This window comes from Ochotona princeps, chromosome 4 (genome assembly GCF_030435755.1).
Source record: "Ochotona princeps isolate mOchPri1 chromosome 4, mOchPri1.hap1, whole genome shotgun sequence".
Taxonomy (NCBI): Eukaryota; Metazoa; Chordata; class Mammalia; order Lagomorpha; family Ochotonidae; genus Ochotona; species Ochotona princeps.
The window spans coordinates 55,166,016-55,190,572 of record NC_080835.1 but is presented as its reverse complement, the minus strand read 5'-3'; the positions used below and the strand labels follow the sequence as shown (position 1 = coordinate 55,190,572).

The 24,557-nt window shown below is 40.5% G+C and overlaps 1 protein-coding gene and 1 non-coding gene across 4 annotated transcripts in view; both read right to left on the bottom strand.

The window, feature by feature from the left end:
* The window catches only part of UVRAG (UV radiation resistance associated), a 312,534-nt gene that overhangs the window by 32,951 nt on the left and 255,026 nt on the right, over positions 1–24,557 (bottom strand). The gene's annotated exons all lie outside the window — the stretch shown is intronic.
* On the bottom strand, positions 11,371–11,497 carry LOC118759621 (small nucleolar RNA SNORA54). The gene has a single exon (XR_004996311.2). It is a non-coding gene; the product is annotated as a small nucleolar RNA SNORA54 (small nucleolar RNA).

Sequence of the window (24,557 nt, the reverse complement as noted above, 5' to 3'; positions counted from 1 at the left end):
ATATTGGTTCTGGCATTTCTTGGCACTATGGTTCCGTATTCTTTGTAATGTGTTACTATTTCTGAGGTTTTTTTTTAAATAATAAGTGGGACTATAAGTGTAGATACATATCAGTACCGAGTTTTCAAATCCACAAACTTCTGGTTCTCATTCAAATCTTTCATTCTGTTTTTTTTTTTCCCTGAGTAGCAAAGTAATTTTATTTTCTAAAAATAAAAATATTTTCCTATATACCCTCAAAATGGGAATACTGCATTTCAAAGGACTGTATCACATCCTTTTTTTGTTGAAAATACTGTAGCCACAATTATCTCATTCAGTTTTGCTGTAAACCGACTTACCATAAAGTGCATTGTTGATATGCTTTCCAATGTGTGCTTGATATAATAAAGCTTAAAAAAAAACCCTGGTGCTCAATAATGGTTTATCATTTAACTAGTTAGAATGGGAATCAGAAAATGGAGTGAAGAATCACTTCAAATTAAAGGGAACATCTTAAATATACTGTTTTGTAACTGCTCATTGTAACCGAGCTTCTGACTGCAAGCACACCAGAGAGGCAGCAATAAACACATTATACATGCCAATACATTGAAAAATAATTACACAATAAAATGGGAAGACCGACACCTGCCATGTGGACCTGCACAAGTTCCTTCCTTGATTGGCCTAGGCAAATAGTTGCTAAACTTTTTGAAAGGAGTCTTCAGTAAGTGATTCCCTGGTGTAGTATTTCTAATAGAAAGGAAGACAAGGAACCTGGCTGAGGAGAAGGAGGACAAAAATTGAGGAGTGGAAGAAAGAACCATAGTTGCTGTTGCTAAGGTGTCCTACTCATTCATTTCTCTTGCATGTCTGCTAGGCAAGGTACTGTAATCATAACCAGCTCTGTCTTGGAAACGATAGATCTGGACTCAGTCTATCCCTGCAATATACTGTGTATAACCTTGAACAAGTTACATAACCAATCTGCACTTTGTCTATAAAACAGGACACACGAAATTTGTCTGCTAAGGTGGTTGTGAAGTGCTCAGCTAGACTTTCCATTGCAGCTGGAAGACCTGGAGGCACGACTTTGAGAGGGGAGCCATGAAAACCGCTGAGGGCCTGCAGCATCAGCCCAAGAGTTCTGATGTTACCTGCCTGCTCGCTAGTAATAATCTATCCCTGGGCTTTAAGCAGGGGCATGAAGCAGAACAATCCAGAGGCAGCAGAGAGAGACAGTGAGTAGATAGAAGACTCTTCTCTGAGATACCTAACTTTATGTCTACCCACACCAATTTATTATCACTTGCCACCGCCTTAAGAAACGCTCCCTGGGCTCTCACTGTGACTGGGGAAGGCGCTGCCAAGAAACCCAGGCAAATAAAATATTGCTTGAGGCCTAACTGCCTTCAATTAGCCTCTGAAATAAACACCTTTTGTAACAACTTCCTACTGCCCCACCACCCAAAGAGTTGAGGCAGTATTTCAGTAGAATTTTGGTTTCAATTAGCTAGAATTTCAGCTGCTCCCAGATTTGTTTAGGACTCCATGGGAGCGATTTAATTTTTGCTCAGCTCCCTGGCTAACAGGCAATTAAGGCAAAAACTACAGATAGATAATAAATCAACAGGAAGTGGACAGAAGCAGTGGTCAGTGGTTTCCAAAACCAAAAGGAAATTCCTATTATACAACAGGCAGGAAGATCTGGAGTATAGTTACTGCAACTAGCAGAAAGAAAATCAGAGTGAGAGTACACTCAGCCGGCAACAGACTACAGTCATGTCAATTTCATTATCTTTATTCTGTTTTTCTTCCTCATATCTCCTTTGTGTAAAAAATATTTTTCTCCCAAAGCAACAGGGCGGTTTCATTCCAAATCAGTACACTTCACAAAGGCCACCTGCCACTCAGAAGAGCACATTTAAAGATAAGGGCTGACTGCACATCTGAGTAAGAAATGCTGAGTTCCTGTACTCAGTATCCTCCCATTGAGCTAAGAGGTCTAATTTAAAATCAAAGTGCTCAATTTTATTTTTATTTTTTTAAAATACAATTTTTCTAGGCCATGAAAAAACTCTAGGGATTCAGGAATCATTTTGGCATTTAGGATTTGGCAAAGGAGGAAAATTTGGTTTAGACAACACACACACACACACACACACACACACACACACACACACCCTTCCAAACTACATTCATCTACCCAAGGCCACTTATTGCATGGCTTATTAGTTCCATATGGAGCTTGAGCTAAGCTGCATGATATGTTTGACACAAACCGTCTGTTACCGTGAGGGAATGTGGATTAATACAATGCTTCAATAAAGATTACTAAAAGCTCAACACATTCGTGATGGGATTACAATGATTTTGACTACAAAGAGAACTGTTCTGAAGGAACTGAAAAATAAGAAATTAAAAACGAACATATGCATTAGAGACTTAACTTTAAAGTTAAGGCTTATGTAGTCAAAAATCTTTGTAAGACTAGTTACCAATATTTCAATTCATGAAAAGAACCAGATTATGAGCTTAAAACAAAGGGCACCACTATGTCAACAGTAAAATCTGCCTGCCTAGAAAGAAAAATGACTCTTTCCAAGATATGAAAAAGCTACTTAAAGACTATCTAACATGAGCAATAATATTGTTTCTCACAGTGAAGTACTGCAATATCTATCTCTAAGGAAAAGTATAAAAACTCGATTATAAGTCTCCGGTTTCAAGAACAACCTAAGTACTTTTCCATCCGCATACATAAACATATGCTGGTCTTTTCTCCAAGTAAATACACTATAAGGCAAACTCAGGACACAACTGAGCTTGTCATCTCTTTTAAGATTTATGTGTCTCTTGGGCCCGGCGGCGTGGCCTAGCGGCTAAAGTCCTCGCCTTGAAAGCCCCGGGATCCCATATGGGTGCTGGTTCTAATCCCGGCAGCTCCACTTCCCATCCAGCTCCCTGCTTGTGACCTGGGAGAGCAGTTGAGGACGGCCCAATGCATTGGGACCCTGCACCCGCGTGGGAGACCCGGAAGAGGTTCCTGGTTCCCGGCATAGCATCGGCGCGCACCGGCCCGTTGCGGCTCACTTGGGGAGTGAATCATGGGACGGAAGATCTTCCTCTCTGTCTCTCCTCCTCTCTGTATATCTGGCTTTGTAATAGAATAAAATAAATCTTTAAAAAAAAGATTTATGTGTCTATTTCAAAGGCAGAGAGATAGATAGATAGATAGATATCAATCTTCTGTTTGCTGGTTCACTCTCCAAGTGTTTGTAACAGCTGGTGCAAAGACAGGAGCCAGAAGCTTCTTCCCAGTCTCCCACATGGGTGGCAGGTGCCCAAGTACTTTGACCAACTTCCACTGCTGTTTTAGACACATTATCAGAGAGCCAGAACAGAAGTGGAGCAGCAGGAACTCAAACTGGCATCAATATGGGATATTGGCACCCCAGGTGATGGCTTTACAGGTTCAGCCACAACACTGGCCTAAAGGTCTGCCATTCTGAGATCAAAGCCTAAAAATCAAGTCTGAAAGCTCTAATGTCTAGGAAAGCGAGAAAGCCTTTTTGATTCCTCCTCTCAGTCAAACTGTCAACTTTTTTTAGAATGACGAAATTAATACTAGATCAGAATAGCATGTGTGAATGCATGCAAATTACCTGTTTCGTTTACCCTAAATAAGTTACATAGGATATCTAAGGTTGGACAGGTTGAGTTCAGCCACCAAATTCTGTTTGCTGAGTTCCTAAGCACAGAATCATTACTTCATATCACATATTACTGTTAAATTCACTAGGTATAGGTTATGCTAGCCAGAAAACATGCAGGAGAATTATCAAATCAGCATTAATTAACTCTGGAGCCGACCTTATCTGCAAGTACGTTTACTCTATGCTGTGGATTCTTGCAAGCTCCCGAGAAGGGTCAAGGAAAGGCATTGCAAATGGACAAGCAGAGCAGAAATGGACATTTGTCAAAGATGGATAAACCACAATCTCAACAGCAGCTGCAATCAGTTTTAATTAACAATCACCAAAGAAAGGATACCTGAGTGGACAACCCAGTGGAGGATCTATTTGAGCAGACATTTTTGTGACCACTGGGTTTGGAGACTCAACTTTCGCTCCCTGGCCTTACAATAACTCTGTGTACCCTGGTTTGCATTAAACCTTCTTAGGTTGACCTTCGACCCAATCTGGATTCCCAATTCCCTTCAGACCTAAACTCTACTCCTTAAACTGAGGAGTAGAGTTCCTGCTTCCAGTTCATTTACTTCGATACAATCTCGATGTGAAGACTGTACAAGCCAGAACATGAGACAGTCTAATAGGACAGAGAGCCTCTCAGGATGTTGTAGAAAGAGATTCATTGAGTTCATAGTCTGCTTGCCACACTATTCTATTTTCCTTCACTGACACTTCTGAGAATCATTCAGGGTGTTGCAAGAGTTTGTTCTTTTTATTGCTAAAGTCGCATTCCATTGTTCATCTGTGCATCAACTGATGGACATTTGGGCTGTTTCTATTACGTCTATCTTACTTAAAGCTTTTTATCTCTATAAGGGGAATAGATTCATCTTCAGAGTTTTTTTAAGATTTACTTATATTTATTGGAAAGTCAGACATACAGGGAAGAGGAGGAGAGAGAGAGAGAGAGAGGATCTTCCATCTGATGATCACTCCCCAAGTGACCACAATGGCTGGTGATGTGCCGATCCGGAGCCAGGAGCCAGGAACTTCCTCCAAGTCTCACACAGGTGCAGAGTCCCAAGGCTTTGGGCCGTCCTCCACTGCTTTCCTAGGCCACAAGCAGGGAGCTGGACGGGAAGTGGAGCTGCTGGGATTATAACCGGCACCATATGGAATCCTGGTGGATGCAAGGTGAGGACTTTAGCTGCTAGGCCTCCATGCCGGGCCCTAATGTTCAGATTTAAGAGCATAATTTTATCTATTACTAATTGCAGTGTTATAAATATTTGGCCATTATTTTTTTTTTTTAGCTTTGTCTTTTTGTTCCTCCTGGATCAATACCTAGGAGTAGAACCGTTGGGCTGAATGGACAATATATGTTTAATTTTATTTAAAAACGCCAAGCTGTTTTTCAAAGAGGCAATATGTATTCCCAGTAGCAGTGGGTGAATTTTCAGGTGCTTTGCAATGTACCAACTTTTAAAAACGTAGCTATTCCCATAGCTGTGTAGTATGATCTTATGTGTGTGTTTTTACAGGTTTTAGATATTGACTGACTGTTTAATTTGAAAGGCAGAGAAGAGAGAGAGAAATATCTTGCATTCTCTGATTCATTTACCAAGTGGCTGCAATAGGAAGAACTGGGCCAGGCTCAAGCCAGAAGCCTGGAATTCCACATGGGTCTCCTCTGTGGGCAACAGGAACCCAAATACCTGTGCCATCATTGACTGCTTTCCCAAGCACATCAACAGGGAGCTCAATCAGGGAGTTGGATCGAAAGTGGAGCACCAGGAACTCCATATGGGATGCTGACACTGCAGGCAATGGCTTAGCTTGCTATACCACAACACCAGCCTCCATGTTGCATATTTAATTTGCTAAATATATTGAACCTTTTTCCATATGCTTATTTGCCATTATATCTCTTCCAGCCCTCCTGTATTTTCTGGTAACTATCATACAATGAATATGATTTACTGCTGATGCTTATTAATGTAACTGATTTGTACTCTCCAATTAATCTTAATATCTTATAATTAGTAACTCTGACTCTGATTTTGCTGAATCTCACTATAGTATATTCTGTTGACTGCAGTGACACAAATCTATGTGCAGTGAGGAGCCACAAGGAGTCCTGTGTGGAAAAAGCAAAACATTCTAAGTGCAGAGATTCTTCCATAAATATCCAGACAAATCTAAACATTTTATTGGGATGAGATATGCAATCAAATCTACTGCTATAAATTTGATTACACCAGAACATAGAGGTCCATCCCAGTACTTCCCCAACAATGACCACAGACATCTGGCATGGCCATCAACAAAACTTACTTCATTCATCCAATACACAATTAACTACTGACGGAATAGTTTGTATGTGTATGTTGAGAGTAATGGTGATGAATGCAGAAATGGAGATAAAGGGGTTGGTGCTGTGACATAGTGAGTAAAACCACTGGGCACTGGTTCATGTCCTGGCTGCACCACTTCTGATCCAGTTCTCTGTTGACAGTCTGGGAAAGCAGCAGCAGATGGCCCCAGTGTTTGGGCCCCAGCCACCCATGTGGGAGACTGGATGAAGTTCCAGATTCCTGGCTTTGGCCTGATTCTGCCCCGGCCATTGTGGCCATCTGGGGAGTGAACATGAACAACTAGAAGGCCCCTCTCTTGCTTTTGTCTTTCTTGCTCTCTCTGTAATTTTCAAATAAATAAATCATAACAATTCATTTATAGAAATGGAGATAAATATGTGGCACTTTACCATGGGGAAAATTTGAAAATTGTTTGAGACTCTGAGACACAGTTACATTAGTAGAGTTTGAATGTGTATCCCAGGTTTTTCAGAATCCTGGTAGTTTGAACTCTTAGCCAACCAAGGATAATGGTGCTAATGTGATATAAACAGTAGCTACTGTCTTTATCACTTGATCTTAGCCAAAAGGCCAAGAAGCAATGCTACTGTCTTTCTCAATCTGCAATTTATGCCAGGCATGGAAACTTTGTCACATACATAATTGCATCTAATCTTCTTGGTAACCATGAGGTAGGTGGTATAATTCCCACTCTATGTATGCATGGCAAAATATAAAAGGTTAATGAGGCTGTCTGAAATCATTCAGGTAGCAAACAGAAGAGCTGAGATTTGAACTCAACTCTTGAAGTATGCAAGACAGAACATACTTTAGATATAGCTTAACACTGGTTAGGAAAGACTGTGGTTCCTTACTCCTCATTTAATTCTAATTCTAATTCTTATGAAAAAGATTCTCAACCTTTCTGAACTATGTCTCTGACTTAGCTGTTGTTCAGCTGAGCTATACACATTTAGTTTTATAAAATCTTCACTTGGAAGTTCATCGCTGCAGATTCTCAATCATTCATCACGTCTCTGAACTCCTTCCAGTTTCCCTTAAAGAATTTGGTAATGAGGTGTTTTCAATGGAACACAGTTTTCCAGATTGTTCTTTTCTCTCATTAATGATTCCTTTCCTCTTAAAATATTAATTTTACCATAATAGCTACTTCATGCCTTTTAAGTTAGTGTGTTGTGTGTGTGCATGATATTTCTCTGACCTCATGTAAACTGTGGCAAAGTCCAAACCCATCTGTCCACTGTTTAATCTCTCTGGTTGATCATAAATAAATGGAGTTTGAAAAAGAAAATTCTAAACAGCATAAATACTACACAATGGCCTTCCAACTGGATGGGAAAGATGCTCTAAAAATTTGCTTTGAGATAACTTTAGCAATCATTTGATCTCATAATCTGGTTAACAAAGATTGATTCATAAGATATATCACTACTTACAGCGTGTGGTAGGGTATCACAAGGTTAGCTCTTAATCAAGAGATAACTAAGTAAACTTGGAAGGAAAACATAACCTTCTATAAGAGTTAGAAGGACGGGATAGTAAGTGAAATTTTAAACCAGGACTAATAATGTTGAGCCTCTGGATTGTTTATAGTGAATGGAGAGGATTGAGTGGGCCCTATCTAGTTACACAAGCAGAGAGTTTTTTCTGGCTGGCAGCAGTAGGAAAGTCAGAAAGATTTTAATGCTGGAAAGGGCATCTTGGAACACAACTGGGCTGCAGATGCAGGGACCATGAAAGAAGAAATGTGGATATCTTCTAGAAGAGTGGCCCCTGGCTGAAGGCCAGTAACTGAATGGGGACCTCAGACTGGTGCTGCAAGGAAGCAGATTCTGCCAACAATTTACATGAGCTCAGAAGTGGATAATTCTAAAGAGCCTCCAGGCATAAAGCTGGGCTGTATGATCACCACCCTTCTCAGGGACATGGAGCTCCACTCCAGCAAACTGCTCTTTGCCCAGAAGCAGAAGAGGCTCTAGCAGTTGTGCAGCAGCGTGTGTGGCCTGGCACCTGCCTCCAGGGCCGCTCAGTCACCGGGATGACGCTGCTTACCTGTAGACTGTGTGTCCTGTGTCAGAGCTGGGGCTGTCTTCTTGGGCTGCAAGCCCTGCATACTGCAATGGGCATGGTTCTTCTCTCGCCAACTGTGTGCTTTCAGCTGTTGTCCACGACCCTCAGGGGTTTGTTTTTATTATAGTTTTGTCCATAGTTTATTGTGTTTTTTTTTATAATGCAAGAGGGTTGATTTGATAGAAGCTACACAAAAATGCTAAAATGCAACTTTCAAGGTTTTTTTAAATACACACAAAACAAGAGAGAATGGGGAAGACAGAACAGCAACACAATTTTACAGGCTGAAAAGCAAATGAACAGTACAGAGGTAATTAACTTAGCAGACTTGAAAAGGCTGAATTGCATACTACAATCTGAGAGGCAAGCTGAGCTACACCTCAAGAATTTTCAAAGGCCCAAGAATTAGTGGCCACAGGTACTGCTGAAGCGGCGCTAAAGCTGGAAACCCCAGCCAGAAAATCCATAAACAATTAATATTCGCAGATCTCCTGCCAGCTCCATTGGCCAGGCGTAATCCCATCTATAGTACAGGTTGCTATGAGGGTTGAAATATCTTGTCTGATCCATAATGCTCATGACTATAATCTGAAGTATTATTTTGCCATTTACATTGGTTTATGGAATATTAACTGCTCCATTATGTAGCCAATAAGTATTCACTCAACAGATGAAGTGTGTGGAATCTTGATTAGTCAAAATCAGTCAGAAGAGTAGCTAAAACAGTACCAAATTATAAACACTAATACACTGCTTCTGATCAAATCAGTTTTAGAATATGACAACCAGCATCTGTAAGTTCAAATATTTGTCCAGAATCTTATGTGAGAATTAACTAAAGCTATGTTCATCTTTCTTGCTGGCATTCCTATGCACTCACACATATCCTCAAACGTGTGTGTGTGTGAGTACATGGAGAAACTTTAGGACTCACGGAGGAAAAATAAATCTCTCACACTTGAAAATTAAGGAACTGCACAGGCAGCAAATCTCTGAGTGAAGCTGATGCAGTGGGTTATACAAGCCAATAATTTATGTTAGGGCTTCACAAAATGTTCGACACTAGGAAAGGAACCAAAATAAGTCAAATTACATCAATAAAATGGTATGACTGGCTCTGCTGCCTCAGCTGGGATGCTATTTCTTGCCATAAACAGCAATGGCTAGAATTTAGATGACTGGCTAAGCATTGCAATAATGAAAACAAAGCATGTTATAATAGCTGCTGCTAGATTCACAACTTTGGGGATCAATGTAATAATGCCTGCTGCCATCTATGCATAATTTTGTGGGCTTGTGGGAAAACTAAGTTCACATCATTTTTAAACTAGCAATTTGTCTAGATTTTGTTAAGTCTGTTTAGGTTATAATAAAATATGATCTTTCACAGTAAATCACTTATGACCTTGATAAAATATTACCCTATATTAAATGAATCTTGGGTGCTTTAATTTGGTGAAGCATGCCCTTCAGTCTTTAAGAATACAAAAGCAAAACTGCTATTCCTAGTCTACCATATGACGTTAACAAACATCAAAGATCTGTGAACACAGCAAAAAAAATGCACCAAATTTCTACCTAATCTATTTCAAGTATAAAAGTATATCTACAATTAAAATATGGCCAATAATTTAAATCCCTAGACACACAGGGAAACAGACCAGATAGTTTTCTTGGATTCATATATCTCTGGCCAAGGTTATTCTATGGGAGGAAAGTTATCAAAGTAAAAAGTTGTGGGAAAATCCACTTGCCCACTTTAGGGCAGGAGTTGGAAACTTCATTGATGTGTGATAACAAGTACTGCTCCCATACAGGGTGCAAACAGCTGAAGAAGGGTTCAAGCTCATGGACTAAGTGAAGGAAGCCACAGTTCAGCAAAATGTCTAACCCCAGTGCCAGGCCCAGCTTTCAAATTACAAAGAAGTAAGTAGAAGGTAAGTCATCTGACACGGCACGTTAAGCCACCAAGGCAGAGCTGGCATCCCATATGGGCACCAATTTGAGATCCAGTTGCTCTACATCTTTTTTAAAAAGATTTATTATTTTGGGGGACAGCATGATATCTCAACTGGCTGGTCCTCCATTTTGCAGCATACTGGTTTGTGTCCTGGCCACTCCACTTCCTATCCAGCTCTCTGCTTGTGGCCTGGGAAAGCAGTTAAGCACAGCCCAGAGTCCTGGGACCCTGCAACTACATGGGAGATGCAGAAGAAGCACCTGACTCCTGGCTTCAGATCAGCTCAGCTCTGGCCACTGTGGACACCTGGGGAGTGAACCAGTGGATGGGAGATCTTTTTGTCTATCCCTCTTTCTACAAATCTACTTTTCCAATAAAAGAAATACATCTTACAAAAAAATATATTTATTTTATTGGAAAGGCAAAGTTAAAGAGATAAGGAGACAGAGAGAGAAATCTTACATCCATTGGTTCATTACCCAAATGGCTGCAACAGCTGGAGATGGGCTGGTTCAAGACCAGGAGCTTCTTTTAGATCTCCCACATGGGTACAAGGGCCCAAGAACTTGGGTGAGTTTTCCCTGCCTTTCCCAGGCTATAAGCAGTGAGCCGGATCAGAAGCAGAGCAGCTGGAAGTTGAACTGACACTCATACGAGATGCCAGCACCACAGGCTGACACTTACCTTGCCATGTTACCATGTTCCCCCTTCCCCTGGAGCTGTTTCACTTTTTTTTTTTTAAAGATTTATTATTATTGGAAAGCCGGATATACAGAGAGTAGGAGAGACAGAGAGGAAGATCTTCCGTCCCATGATTCACTCCCCAAGTGAGCTGCAACGGGCCGGTGCGCGCCGATGCTATGCCGGGAACCAGGAACCTCTTCCGGGTCTCCCACGCGGGTGCAGGGTCCCAAAGCTTTGGGCCGTCCTCTACTGCTTTCCCAGGCCACAAGCAGGGAGTTGGATGGGAAGTGGAGCTGCCGGGACCAGAACCGGCGCCCATATGGGATCCTGGGGCGTTCAAGGCGAGGACTTTAGCCGCTAGGCCACGCCGCCGGGCCCAGCTGTTTCACTTTTGATCCAGTTCCCTGCTATTGTGCTTGGGAAAGAATCAAGGATGGTCCAATTGCTTGGACCCTGAATTTACATGGAAGATCTGGATGAAACTCCTGGCTCTAGTCTGGCCAAGCTCTGGCAACTGTGGCCAATCAGGGAGTGAACTAGTAATGGAAGATCTATGTAACTCTGTCTTTCAAATAAATAAAATACATCTCTCCTACCCCATACTCAGTGTTGTCTCCAAGACCCCAAACTGGAAGCCCCACAGACAGCCAGCTGCTTGAGGCCAATGGTGATGCTGTGGCACCGGAATGGAACCCAACAGCCACAGCTAGGCTGCCAGGTCACGAACAGTGCTCTATAAATTTCCCTTTAATTAGCTATTTCTATGCACACTGGGAGATGGGCCTTGGAGTGCTCAGGTCCTGTGAGGGAGTGTGGACTTTAGTGGGCACCAGCCAGCACACAGGGTCTGGCATGTAGGGAAAGGTCAGAAAATGCCTGCTGACAAATTAGGAGCCAAAGGGATGGCTGCACAAAAAAGGCCTGTAAGTAAGACAAGGACAAATCTAGCTACTGAGGTACCTGCTCACAAGCCCTGACACTGACAAAGACTAATGCTGCCAGTGGCTGTCATGGACACAAGGAACAGAAGTACTTAGGGATAAAGTCCTGCATGAGAGAGAAAAGACAATCTGATGTCAAAAAAAGATTTTGTGTTCTACATTTTACAGCTGCCTAAACCATAATGCTTTTTAAAGTGCTTGGAAACAGTCAACAAGGTCTGGGATCAGATCAAATTTCTTGGAGCACCGCTCCTCCCCCACCCTCAACTAAACCATTGAACTCAGCACTCCAACCCTGGCGAAAGTGACAGGACCTGCGAGCTGACAATGGAGTGCATATGTCAGAACTGGACCTCCTTAGTAGCTTAGATGGAGCAGTGGACAGCATACCCAGATGCACATGGGAGCCTACAAGAAGACATCTGGAACCATAGCAGAGGGAGGAGTGCAGAACACACTGGTCAACTATCCCAGTGAAGCTTGACAGGAAATTTCTGGGCAAATGGACACTCTAAGCTGGATTATGTCAGCTAATGGACCTTGGAAGAAGTCCCTCATCCTTAGATCTGTGAGATCGACAGTACATCAGAACTATCAAAACCATTTAAACAGAACCCTCAGAGCATGCTCCACATCAAGGACCCTGGGATGACATCTGGTGGCCATCCCTCCATCCCCAGGTACTGCTGTGGTTAAGATGTTGGGTATGGGTTCTCCCCTTCAGCCTCCCCTTCCCCCAGATACAGGAAGAAGAAAAAAAACGTGGAAATAATGGTCTCACACCACTTTTCCCTAATCCTTGACCCTTCCCACCCTAATCAACCATGTCATCATTATCAAAAAAATTTTTTTAAAGATTTACTTATTATATTTGAAAGGCAGAGCTAGAGCTGGGGGGAGATAGGCAGAGGAAGAGAGGGAGGGAAAGAGTAAGACAGAGAAATAGAGACACACAGAGAAATATTCCATTCAGTGATTCACTTTCCGAATGGCTGCAATGGCCATGGCGGAGTCAGACTGAAGTCAGAAGCCAAGAACTTCATCTGGGTCTTTCACGTGGATGTAGGGGCCCAAACACATGGTCATCTTCCACTGCCTTCTCTGGTGTGTTAGCAGGGAGCAGGATTGGTAATGGAGCAGCCGAGACCCAGACTGGCACCCACATGGATGGGATTTCAGCATGGGATGTGGTGGCCCAACCTGCTGTGCCACGTTAGAAACAGTTCAAGACTCTGCCTAATCCTCTTTCTCTCTTGCCTTCTCCAGGTATCATATCCACATTGAAGTCTGAAGGCTCTGCCTACTTTCTCCTATTCCCTTTAGTAGTAAACTTTTTGCACATCTAATCCCCCTTTGAAGTCTACTTGTTGGATTCAAATTAATGCAGCTAGTAAACATGAGTGCAGGTATAAAATAATGCAATTATTTGGTAGAAAGGGAAAGAGAATGACAGTACAGAACTAGCAACAGCAAGTCTCAGATATTACTCAGTATTGTGCTTTTAGTAGGGAAGTCTGCCACAAGGAGCAAATTAAAAGGGCTCCACTGCCTAACTTCCTCTTTCTACAGCTGAGATTATACACTGAGAGCGAAAACCAAAGGTGGAGGATAATGATGCTGGAAGAGAGACTAACAGAAGTATATGTGCTAGCAGATTTACAATGCTGTCACATCCTGATATTACTGATTTCACATCATCGGTTGTGAGAAAGCAGTAACAGTAGAAACTCAAAGCAAAACAAACGGTACCAGATTGCCATGGTAATATGATAGTCCCTGAAGACAGTATTTACAGATTTCTCAAACGGTGAGTTACATTAGCAGTTTTGTCAAATATTTCAAAAGGAGATGATAATGAATGGAATTAAAGAAAGATACTTATTGATTAGTTATCCCAGTTAAGGCAACATGGTGGGAAACTCACCACAACAACTATATTTTATACATACAGTAACTAGCTTTCATATAGGCCAAGTTCTTTTGTATCTCTTCCACTATCCAGAGCCTGATATGATTTGACATATATTTGATTAATACTCTGGCTGGTATATTAAAAGGTACATAAAGTTTTATATATGTTCTGAGTTTGAAAACCAAGATAAGTTACAAAAAGAAAATCCAGGGAAACAAAGATAATATATTTCTGCTTAGAAAGGATTATATAAAAGTAAGATATTAATTAACATTTAAAACAAATGGTATTAAATAGATTTTAATGGCTTTAGGGAGGGAAAGAGACTAAAAAATAGCAACATAATAGGCAATGTCATTGCTTTCACCTCTTTTACATCTTACCAGATTCAAGCTCTTAAGCCATTATTAAAAGCTTTGTATTTTCTGGGACTCTTAAATTTAGATATTAATACTGCCTTTATAGAAATAAATAAAAAAGCACTGATGGAAGATGTAAAGTGCATTAGCGCTCATGTTATCTCTCCTGGTATGAATTTAATGGGTATCTTAATAAGGAGATATAAACTAATGTCACTGATTAGAAAATATATCCACTCACATCATTTAGTAGCCTCAGTGGGGCTTGATGATGTCTGAATGGAATTACCATAAAGTAAATGATGAATTAGCATCAGGGGCAAAGGGACACATAAATGTGCCTCAGAGACGAAGCAATTACATTCTAGTACATCACAAGTTACAGGTCAACTCAAAGGACCAGTGCTAAAAGCAACACTAGCCAACCTGGCTAAGCCCACTGCTCGGAACTCACTGAGGCTAAGCTATTTTGATAGTGGACCACAGGCTTCCTTGGCTATAATGACCTGAAAGTAACAGCTACATATTTTAAGACTGTTTTAATCTCTTAAATTCCAAGTAGTGATGTTTATCAGATTTTAAGACACAGGCACATTCCGCTCAGATGATTTCATTCCCTAGGGACTTTATCATTATGAAAGCTTATTAAAAGAAGGCAAAGGTTCACACGCCTTTCAGAAGAATCCTAAGAGACATTACAAACTAAACGTTTTATACACACACAATAACACATACATACATACATAGTTGGCTTGGCTTGACTATACAAAGCAATTTCCTCTTCCTGGTTAGTTTAGCAGCTATAGTTCAGCAAACTTTGGATAGAGTGACCACCACAACTGGTGTACCAAAAATGCAGATGTCGTTTCTCCCACTTTCTCTTCTAATTAGGTTTGATTTCAATGATAAGTACAAGAGCTTGACTCGTAAGTGGTAAAAGCCCAAATAGTACAAATCCATTTGCTACTAGGCACTAAATGTCACACACTTTAAGGCACATTTGAATGAAAAGATATCTACCCAGAATTCTGACTATTCATTTGTTTAGGGCTTATTTTTACATAAAATATCCTTAAATATGGTTACAAATGTTTCCAATTCACCATGAAGGAATAAAAAAAATACCAAAATATTCCATCCAGATTTGTTTCAGTAATTTCTTCAAAACTCTTTTTCCATCAAAATTATGGCTGTTTACTTATCTGTAAAGTGAAAATTACAAAAACTGGGCCAGGTTATTGGGAAGATAAGGAATAAAGAATAAAGAATATTTTGCATATAGGTAATCAATAAAAGGTGACATTTGTGAAGTTAAGAGAAATGAAGTGTTCCAATTCAAAATTATTTTTCTTCTGGTATATGAAAACAGAATTTAGAATCCCTTGTAGTGGAAATTATCTCAAGAGACAACATAAATTCAATGAATAGTGCCACATGTGCTAGTCCACAATTTCCCATTTATCTCTGTGGTAAACTTATATTTATTTCTTGCAGGGAAGGGGGTGGAGAAAAAAAAGGGAGAGAGGGAGGGAGAGGAACACTTTTATCCATCCGCTGGTTCACACCCTGAATGCGTGCAATGGCCAGAAGAGGCCAGGAGCTAGAGCCCAATCCTAGCCTCCCATATGTGCGGCATGAACTCAGTTACTTGAGCCATCGTTACTGCCTTCCAGCACCTGCATTGGCAGGATGCCCGAGTCCAGAGCCAGACCTTGAATGGAGGTACTGTGATGTGGGATGAGGCTGCTTAGCTGCTAGGCTAAACACCTGCTCCTTGTAACAATTTTAATTACACCCGGAGATGTGCCTCAGTTTAAACTATTCCCAGATAACTATTTTCAGTTAGGACAAACATTTTTGTTTTCAGGAAGTTAGAATTATTTATTTAGGATAAAGTTTCTAGGAGGAATTACTAAATTAAAGGTAAAAATTTTTCATAAATTTATTTTAGGGAATTGTAGATACATGTTCACTACTATATGGTACACTGTTTATAAATTACTCCTTAGAGAATTAGAAAGAAAGAATATGAATCTTTTACTTGCTGGTTCACTCCACAGAATCCTATAACAGCTGAGGCTGGGCCATGCTGAAGTTAGGAGCGAGGAACTCCACCTGGCTCTCCCACCATGTGTAGCAGGAACTCTAGTACTTGCGCCATCATTTGCTGCCTCCCAGGCGTATTAGAAGGAGGCTGGGTCAGAAGGGCAGAGCTGCTGGGACTCGAACCTGGTATTCCAATATGGGATGTAGATATTCCAAGCTGTGCTTAACATGATACACTACAACAGCTGCCCCTCAAAGTATTTTTGATCAAGTTGTGGCAAGCTGAAAACAAAACAAAAATTTTGCAATGATAGAAAAAAAAGTAACATACTATGTAATTAAGAATGGTAAAGAATCAGAGATCAAAGAATATTGGGACTGGTATGGATCTCTGAGTATATAATGTTCAGCTTCCTTGCTCTTAAAATGAGAAGACCAGAGAACAGGGAGAAGGGACAGTCAGTCAATGTGTAAGTTAAGCGATGGAACAGAATTCTGAAATCTCTAATTGTTGCTGTTACGTTCCTTCTATTAAATCATTTCATCCACTTTTTTGGAGTCTACAAATAACAACTATTTCTTCTTTTCACACTAAACGTATGTATAGATCATTTAAACTGAAAGTGCTAGTCTGAGTTTATAATATACAGATATTTAAAGTGGACTGTTTCTACAAGTCTCTACAAAGCCATCATCCTAAACACAGGTTGAGCATTCCTGACTGAAAAACATTGTTTGAAACATCATTGGTGTTCCAAGTTTCTGATTTTGAAACATTTCAAATTAGAGATGCTCAGCCAACAAAGTCTATGCAAATGTTCCCAAATCTAAAACAAACCAAACACACGCATTTGCACAAATCTTTAATCTGGAACATTTTTGGTTTCATGCATTTATGGAACTATGATTACGGTCTTTCCACAGATTACTGTGACATTTATTAAAAATATGTGGGTTGTGCACAAAACAAATTAAAACAGCAAACAAACATGAGATACTACAAAGATTTCATGGAAAACAAAATTAAACGGTAAGTTTAGGGGCTGGTGCTATGGTGTAGCAAGTCATTGTCTGTGCTGCCAGGATCTCACATGGGCGCCAATTCAAGTCCTGGCTGCTTTACTTCCAATCCAGCTTCCTGCTAATGGCCTGGGAAAGCAGCAGCTGCAGGTGATCCAAATGCCTGGGCTCCTGACACCCATGTAGGAGACCTGGAGGAAGCTCCTGCCTCCTGGCTTTGGCCTGGCCCAGCCTTGGCCGTAGCAGACATTTGGGACACAAACCATCAGATGGAAAATCCCATTCCTTTGTCTTTTCTCTCTGTAACTTTTTCAGAAGAATGAGCAAATTTATTTTGGTGTAAACAACATTTTTAAAAATCCATATATAGTCTTTTTACAATCTTGAATTTCATGAAATATATCAACTTAATATTCATTAATAATAAAATAAAAACACAGCCACTATCATATTTAAAAGGTTGGCAAGAAGATAAAGACATAAATATGTTAACTTTTAACATGTATATTTTTCTTTGGACCCAGCAATTAGGTATTCATCTTAAGGAAACTGCCAGATATTTATGCAAAAATCTGAGTAGAAAGATGCTTATTCATTACAATGTTGCTCACATTGCAAAATAAAGCAAGTAGTCCAAGTATCCTTCAGCAAGGACACTGTTAAATAAATTATAGGACATTTGTATAACAGAATAAATGGAAATAAAATTTTACGCAACTGTTTTCATCAACAGCAACAGGAAACTATCTTCACAAAATAGTGAAATGCAGAAAATCAGGACACATAATAGAATGCACAGCATAAAACTATTCATGTAAAAGTTTATCCACTTAATCATGTTTGTATCAAGATGTTAGGAAAGACAGCCGTCAGATTAATTACCTGTGAGTAGCGAAATCTCAAGGGATTCTTAAAAATGTTTTTCTGTATTTAAAAATGCTGAGATTGGATTGTTTATGTGATATAACAGCATTATTTCTACTTTGAAAGGCAATATTAACTTAACTGGAAACAAAGGTTTACTGTTAATGAATAAGGTGCCTAAGTACCTTCTCCTGTTTTACCCAACAACACAACTGATGCAGCTGAAAAGCCAACTCTTGTCATTTGAACTTATCTTTCTATTTTAATTTGAATTGACCTTGTAATCTACTTCCACACATTTTCACCTCACATGTATTTGTGGAATATGGGCTTTCTTGATCACAAAGAAAATACTGTATTTTGCATTTTATTAATTTGTTTTACTCAGCACTTAATCTATATCAGGTATATTCTAAATGCTTGCATTTTATTAATTTGTTTTACTCAGGACTTAATCTATATCAGGTATATTCTAAGTGCTTTACATATACCAAATCCTTCCAATAACTCTAAAAGCTAGCTAGTATTGTCCCTATATACAGTTAAGGACATTGGCTACAGAAAGGTTAAGTAAGTTGCCTCAAACCATATAGCTGAAATGATAGAACTCAGTTTTGAACCCAGGAAGTTGAGACTTAGGGTCTTCACGCTTAACTACTTAGCCATCCTGTGTTTTATTTTATTTTATTTTTTGCTAAAGATTTATTTTTATTGAAAAGTCAGATATACAGCGAGAGAGAAGGAGAGACAGAGAGGAAGATCTTCCATCTGCTTATTCACTCCCCAAGTGGCTGCAATGGCTGCAGAGGCTGGAGCTAAGCCAATCCGGAGCCAGGAGCCAGGAGCTCTTCCAGATCTTCCATGCAGGTGCAGGGTCCCAAGACCTTGGACTGTCCTCTCCTGCTTTCCCAGGCCATAAGCAGGGAGCTGCAGGGGAAGTGGAGCAGCCAGGACATAAACCAGCAGCCGATATGGGATGTTGGCACGCACAAGGCAAGGACTTTAGCCAGTAGGCTACTGCACTGAGCCCAAATCATCCTGCATTTTTTTAAAATTTGCTTTATTCTAGGATGTCCTTCTTGGGAAAACTACCTTAATCAGCATGCTAATTTTATCCTCATTGGAAACCTAAGTCTGTAAACTACTTTTCTCTAAGTACCAGAATTTACACAAAACAACTTTGCAGAATTTCATTACTTCAAATAGCTTATATCTAAGCTATGCTGGTCACTTTAATGCCAACTAAAATCAGACCAAATTTATTTTTCATACAACTTATAATTCATTTCATGAGGTTTCATCGTAAAAAATACAGCTATGGATTTATCTCCCCACTTTCTCTGAACTAAGCACTGCATATTTCATTTCTGTTGAGGTGCATTCTTTGCATATTTTTCCTCCCAACAAAAGATGGCACTTATGGTAGTGCTTTGGGAAAGGCCAACGTCACCACTGAGCAAGGATCAAGACTAAAGCAAATCTTTCAAAGCAACTAGGATGAAAGAAGAGACAGATGTTTCCAAAGATGTTAAACCAAGAAAGATGCAAAATTTATATATAGCTCCTAGTCATATGCAAAAGGGAAATTTGCCATATGTTCATTTTTGTGTGATAAAAGGAAACTAGCAGGTATGGCCCCCTGAGTTTATTTTTAAATTTCTTAATCCATTAACTTTTTGAAGTTTCCTCGTGTATTGCTGCTGGTGTAAACATACAGTAATGCAACCACTTGAGACAGCAGCCTGGTAGTTCCTCAAAATATCAGTTACCATGTTGGTCTGCCAAATCATCTCGACGTACATACTTAAGAATAAAGAAAATATATTGGCCCACAAACCTCAGCAAATGTTCCCAGCAACATTTGTAATAGCTCCAAAGTGGAAACAATCCAATGTCTGTCAGTTCATGAATGGATAAATCAAGTGCAGTCTATTTATTTACAACTTCAAATTGATAAAATGATTTGGCAATAAGAAGGAATGACTGATACCTGTTACAACATGGATAAACCTTGAACCTCTGCAAGAAAGAGAAACCACTAAGGATCACATATTTTACGCTAGCATTAATATGAAATGTCCAAAATAGGCAAATCTATAGAAACAGAAACCAGTCTTGTGGCTGCCTAGGGATACACAGGGGCGGCTGAAAGAATGAAGAGTGTCTGTTAATGGGTATGGGGTTTCTTGTGGGGATAATCAAAATGTCCTAAAGTCAAATGTGATGATAGTTGCACAATTTGGTGAATATACTAAAAGTGAATTAATTGTACATTTTAAATGGGTCAACCGTGTGGTACATGATTTATATCTTAGTAATGTTGCCTTTCTGTAATATGGGCCTTTAAAAAAAAGCTTTCATTACTGGAAAACTTTGCAGGCAGCAGTAGGGGGTGGGGAGGCATTTTGACTATTAAAACATCCTCAAAACTTGTATTCTTGATTTCAAGAAATATGAAAATAAAAATGCATTCTCTCCCCATACGTCATACACACTGAACTGTATGTTGAAGAAATACCCCTGGATTTAAGATCCTAGGCATAAGCTGGCATGGATCCTCTCTAAATAGCTGTGCACTTTGAGTCCTAGAGTCATTTTAGACAATGACCATGTACTTGGCAGAACATGGGTTCCCAACTGTTTGGAAGGAGAAGCTACTTTTAGATTCTGTGAAGCTGTGAAATAACTGGAGGGGAAAAGAGAGGCACCAGAGTGAAAGGAAGAGAGGTAATAAAGTCCCCTCGTGTCAATCCCAGGTCCTTGTTCTAACTCAAGGTCAGGAATTTCAGCTGTAAAATGTATACAATTGTCTCTGCCCCATCTACCTCACAGGACTTGAGGGAGGCCCAGGTTGGCAGCGGATGGGTCAGGAGGTCATGTTAGTGCACTAAAGCTGGACTTGATCTCAGACTTTGCCTTGAATTCCATTTGCCAACTAAGGACAGACATGGTAAACAGACTTCTCAGAGCATAACTGAGATAGAAGTAAAAGCATATCACAAAGCCTCACATTACTACCGGCGCACATCAACGTTATGACTTGCTGTAATGTATACTCTCCAGGTATTACTCCTTAAGCTTTCAGGAAAACAGAAGAGGCCCAGTTTAAGAAAGGCTAACTACAATAGGAAAAGAACCCACCAAGAGCTGTTAACTTTCTGATCTGCACTGCACAGCATCCCAGGAATTCAAACGGGTAGGTGTCTTATCTAACACTGTCACATTTAGGGAACTGACATGAGCTGTCTTGGCATATCAGATGATGAGCAATGATGAGGTTTCATATAAATCTAGATGGTCACATTCTCTAGGAAAGTAGTTCTCAAACTTCTAGTCTGAATATCCCTTTACACTTAAAATGACTGGGAACCCCCCAAAGCTTTCTTTTATTTATGGGGTCAGATGAGTATATAACAAAATTTATAACATTATTATATTACTTGCTAATATATTTAATGAAAAAAGTGTATTTTCAAAAAAAAATTTAGTGAGATGAGTGACATTGTACATTTTTGCAAGTCTCTTTTGCAATGTCTAGCTTAATAGATTACAGCTGGAGTCTCATATTTTATTCTGCATTCATTTTGTAATTTTTAAAGATTTATTTTGTTCATTGGAAAGGCAGAGTTGCAAAGAGAGGAGAGATGGATTTTGAGGTCTTCCACTCACCGGTTCACGCCCCAAACTGCTGCAACAACCAAGGCTGGGCCAGACTGAAGCCAGCAGCCAGAATTTCCTCCCAGGGTCTCCCATGTGGGAGCAGGGGCCTGAGGACTTAGAACATCTGCTGCTGCTGTTTTCCAAGGTAAATTAGCAGGGAGCTGGATTGGAAGTGGAGCTGCCAGGACTTGAAGCATCCATGCCACAGGGCCGGACCCTGGCATTCATTTTTTTTACTAGATGTTGTTTGGTGAGAAAAATCTAGCTTCGTACAGACAAGCACTTGGAAAAAAAATTTTGGTAGCCTTTTCAGAAAATTGTGGACACTGTTCTTTGATACTACTCCAAAACTCACCAAGTAATGTCTTTGAAGGCTAACTACTGTTAGAATCTAACTATGTAGAATCTCAGACTCTTCCAATGAACTTTTCACCCTTAAAATCCACAGGACGGGGCCCAGCGTGACAGCCTGGTGGCTAATATCCTTGCCTTGCATGCCCCAGGATCCCATGAGCGCTGGTTTGTATTCCAGCTGTTCCACTTCCCTTCCAGCTCCCTGTTTCTGGCCTGGCAAAGCAGTAGAGATGGCCCAAAGCCTTGGGACCCTGTGCCCACATGGAAGACCTGGAAGAAGCTCCTGGCTTCAGATTGGCTCAGCTCCCAGCATTGCAACCACCTGGGGAGTGAATCAGAGAATGGAGAATCTTTCTCTTCTTCTCTCTGTAAGTCTGACTTTCCAATAAAAATAAATCAACCTTTGAAAAAGAAAGCCACAGGACTGGAAGTGAAGATTTATGCCTAGTAGTTAAACATCAGAATACGTGATTGCACATTCAGGGTTTGGGCTTGTGACTCCAGTGTCCTGATAATTACAGATCCCAGGAGCCAGTGGTGGCAGCTTAAGTCACTGGATTCCTGACATCCATGAGGTACACCAGGACTGGGTCCCCAGCTACAGGGTTCAGCCCCAGAGAACTCACTCACATTGTAGGTATTTGGGGAGTGAATCAGTGGATAGAAACACTCTTGCACTTTCTCTGCCTGTCAAACAAAACTCCCTATCTTAGGGGCAGGCATTTGGTGTAGTGTTGCTTGATATGTTCTAGTTGGCCAATAGTTTCATCTATCATTAAAAAAAGCATTTGTATAATGGGGCTGTGGTGCAGCAGGTAAAGCCACTACATGCAGTGCTAGCATCCCATATGGGTACTGGTTAGACTTCTGACTGCTCCACTTCCAACCCAGCTTCCTGATACTATGCCTCGGAAAACAGCAAAAGACGGTCCGTAAGCTTGGGCCCCCTGCACCCACATGATAGACACTGATTAATCTCCTGGCTGCTGGCTTTGGCCTGGCCCAGCCCTGGTCATTATGGTCATTTGGGGAGTGAACCAGTGGATAAAGATCTCTCTCTTCCTCTCTCTTCTTTGTCTCTCCCCTTCTGTAATTCTGTTTTCAAATACATAAATGAATAAATCTTAAATTTCAAAAATATGAAAGGTATAGAGAGAGAGAGAGAGAGAGAGAGAGAGAGATCTTTGACCTGTTGTTCACTTCCCAAAGTCCACATCAGCCAGGGCTGTGCAAGGCACAAGTAGAGAGTGAGAACTCAATCTAGGTCTTCCCTGTGGATGGCAGATGGTAAGGCATCAACTATCCGAGTCATTCATTACTGACAGCTCCTAGGAATGCAGGGGAAGCTGGAATCAAGTTGGAGCTGGGACTCAAACCCAGGCACTCTGATATCGGATGTGGTATGCCAAGCAGGGATTTAACCCCTATACCAAACGCCTCCCCTCATCACTGTTTTTGCAACATCATGCAAATGTCAACATAGTGAAATAGGTTTAAAAAAAAGGTCTTATTAGCACTGTGAACATACTTCTGCCCTCTCAGATTCAATGAGCATCTTGGGGATCCCCAGGAATAAGCATATGGCTGCTCTGAGAGAAAGCACCTCTGTCACCCAGACTGTGTGTAATTTTACATGCTAATGTGGAACCATTGAATCTGTTAAAGATTCACTACTAACAGCCCGGGAGGAAATTATTTATTTTTGCTATCTCTGTTACACTTTATTCAAAATTAAATCAACTTAATGTATGAACATAAGGTCAATTTATTCTCATATTAAAAATGTATTTACAGTATGATATGGGTCATAGGAAGAGCTACACATTTCAATCATATCTACTGAAAGTCTTCATTTTGGAAGATAAAGAATGGGCTCGGCACAAGAGTATAGTGGCTAGATCCTTACCTTGCATGTGCCAGGGTCCCAAACGGGCGCTGGTTCGTGTCCCAGTTGCTTCACTTCCCATCCAGCTCCCTGCTTGTGGCCTGGGAAAGCAGTAGAAGATGGCCCAAAGCCTTGGGACCCTGCACCCACGTGGGAGACCCAGAGAAAACCTCTGGCTCCTGACTCTGAATCAACTCAGCTCTGGCCGTTGCAGTGGACGGAGGATCTTTCTCTCTATCCCTCCTCTCTGCAGATCTCATCTTTCTTTCCAATAAAAATAAATAATTTTTTTAATAAATAAAAATTTTAAAAAAGAAGATAACGAATGAGCTGGACCTTCTCACTGATCTCACCTTTATCAAGGGCCTACCATTTTTAGTGCATCTGAAATGGCATTCAAACCAAGTGGCAAGAACAAAAGCTCATGCCCTGATCTTTTCTGTTTTCCAAAACATAATAAACATGCAATCTCACATCACCACAACAGTAAACAAAGACAAAAAAATCTCTTCTCTTGATCTCACAGTTGGAGACAGCAAAAGCTGGTCAAGTCTAACTCTTCCTTGATTCTGGCATGTTTCCTTCCCTCAGTTTCCAAATTACTACCCTTGCCTCATTTTCCTGCTTCCTTCAGCCTTTGCCAATGTCTTGTCTTCTACTTAACTTCAGCACTGTGTGTCTGTATCTTTCTTGCTTTTCAGCTCTGCCCACTGCCTACTCTCCCTGGTTAATCTCATCTGACTGTTTGGATTT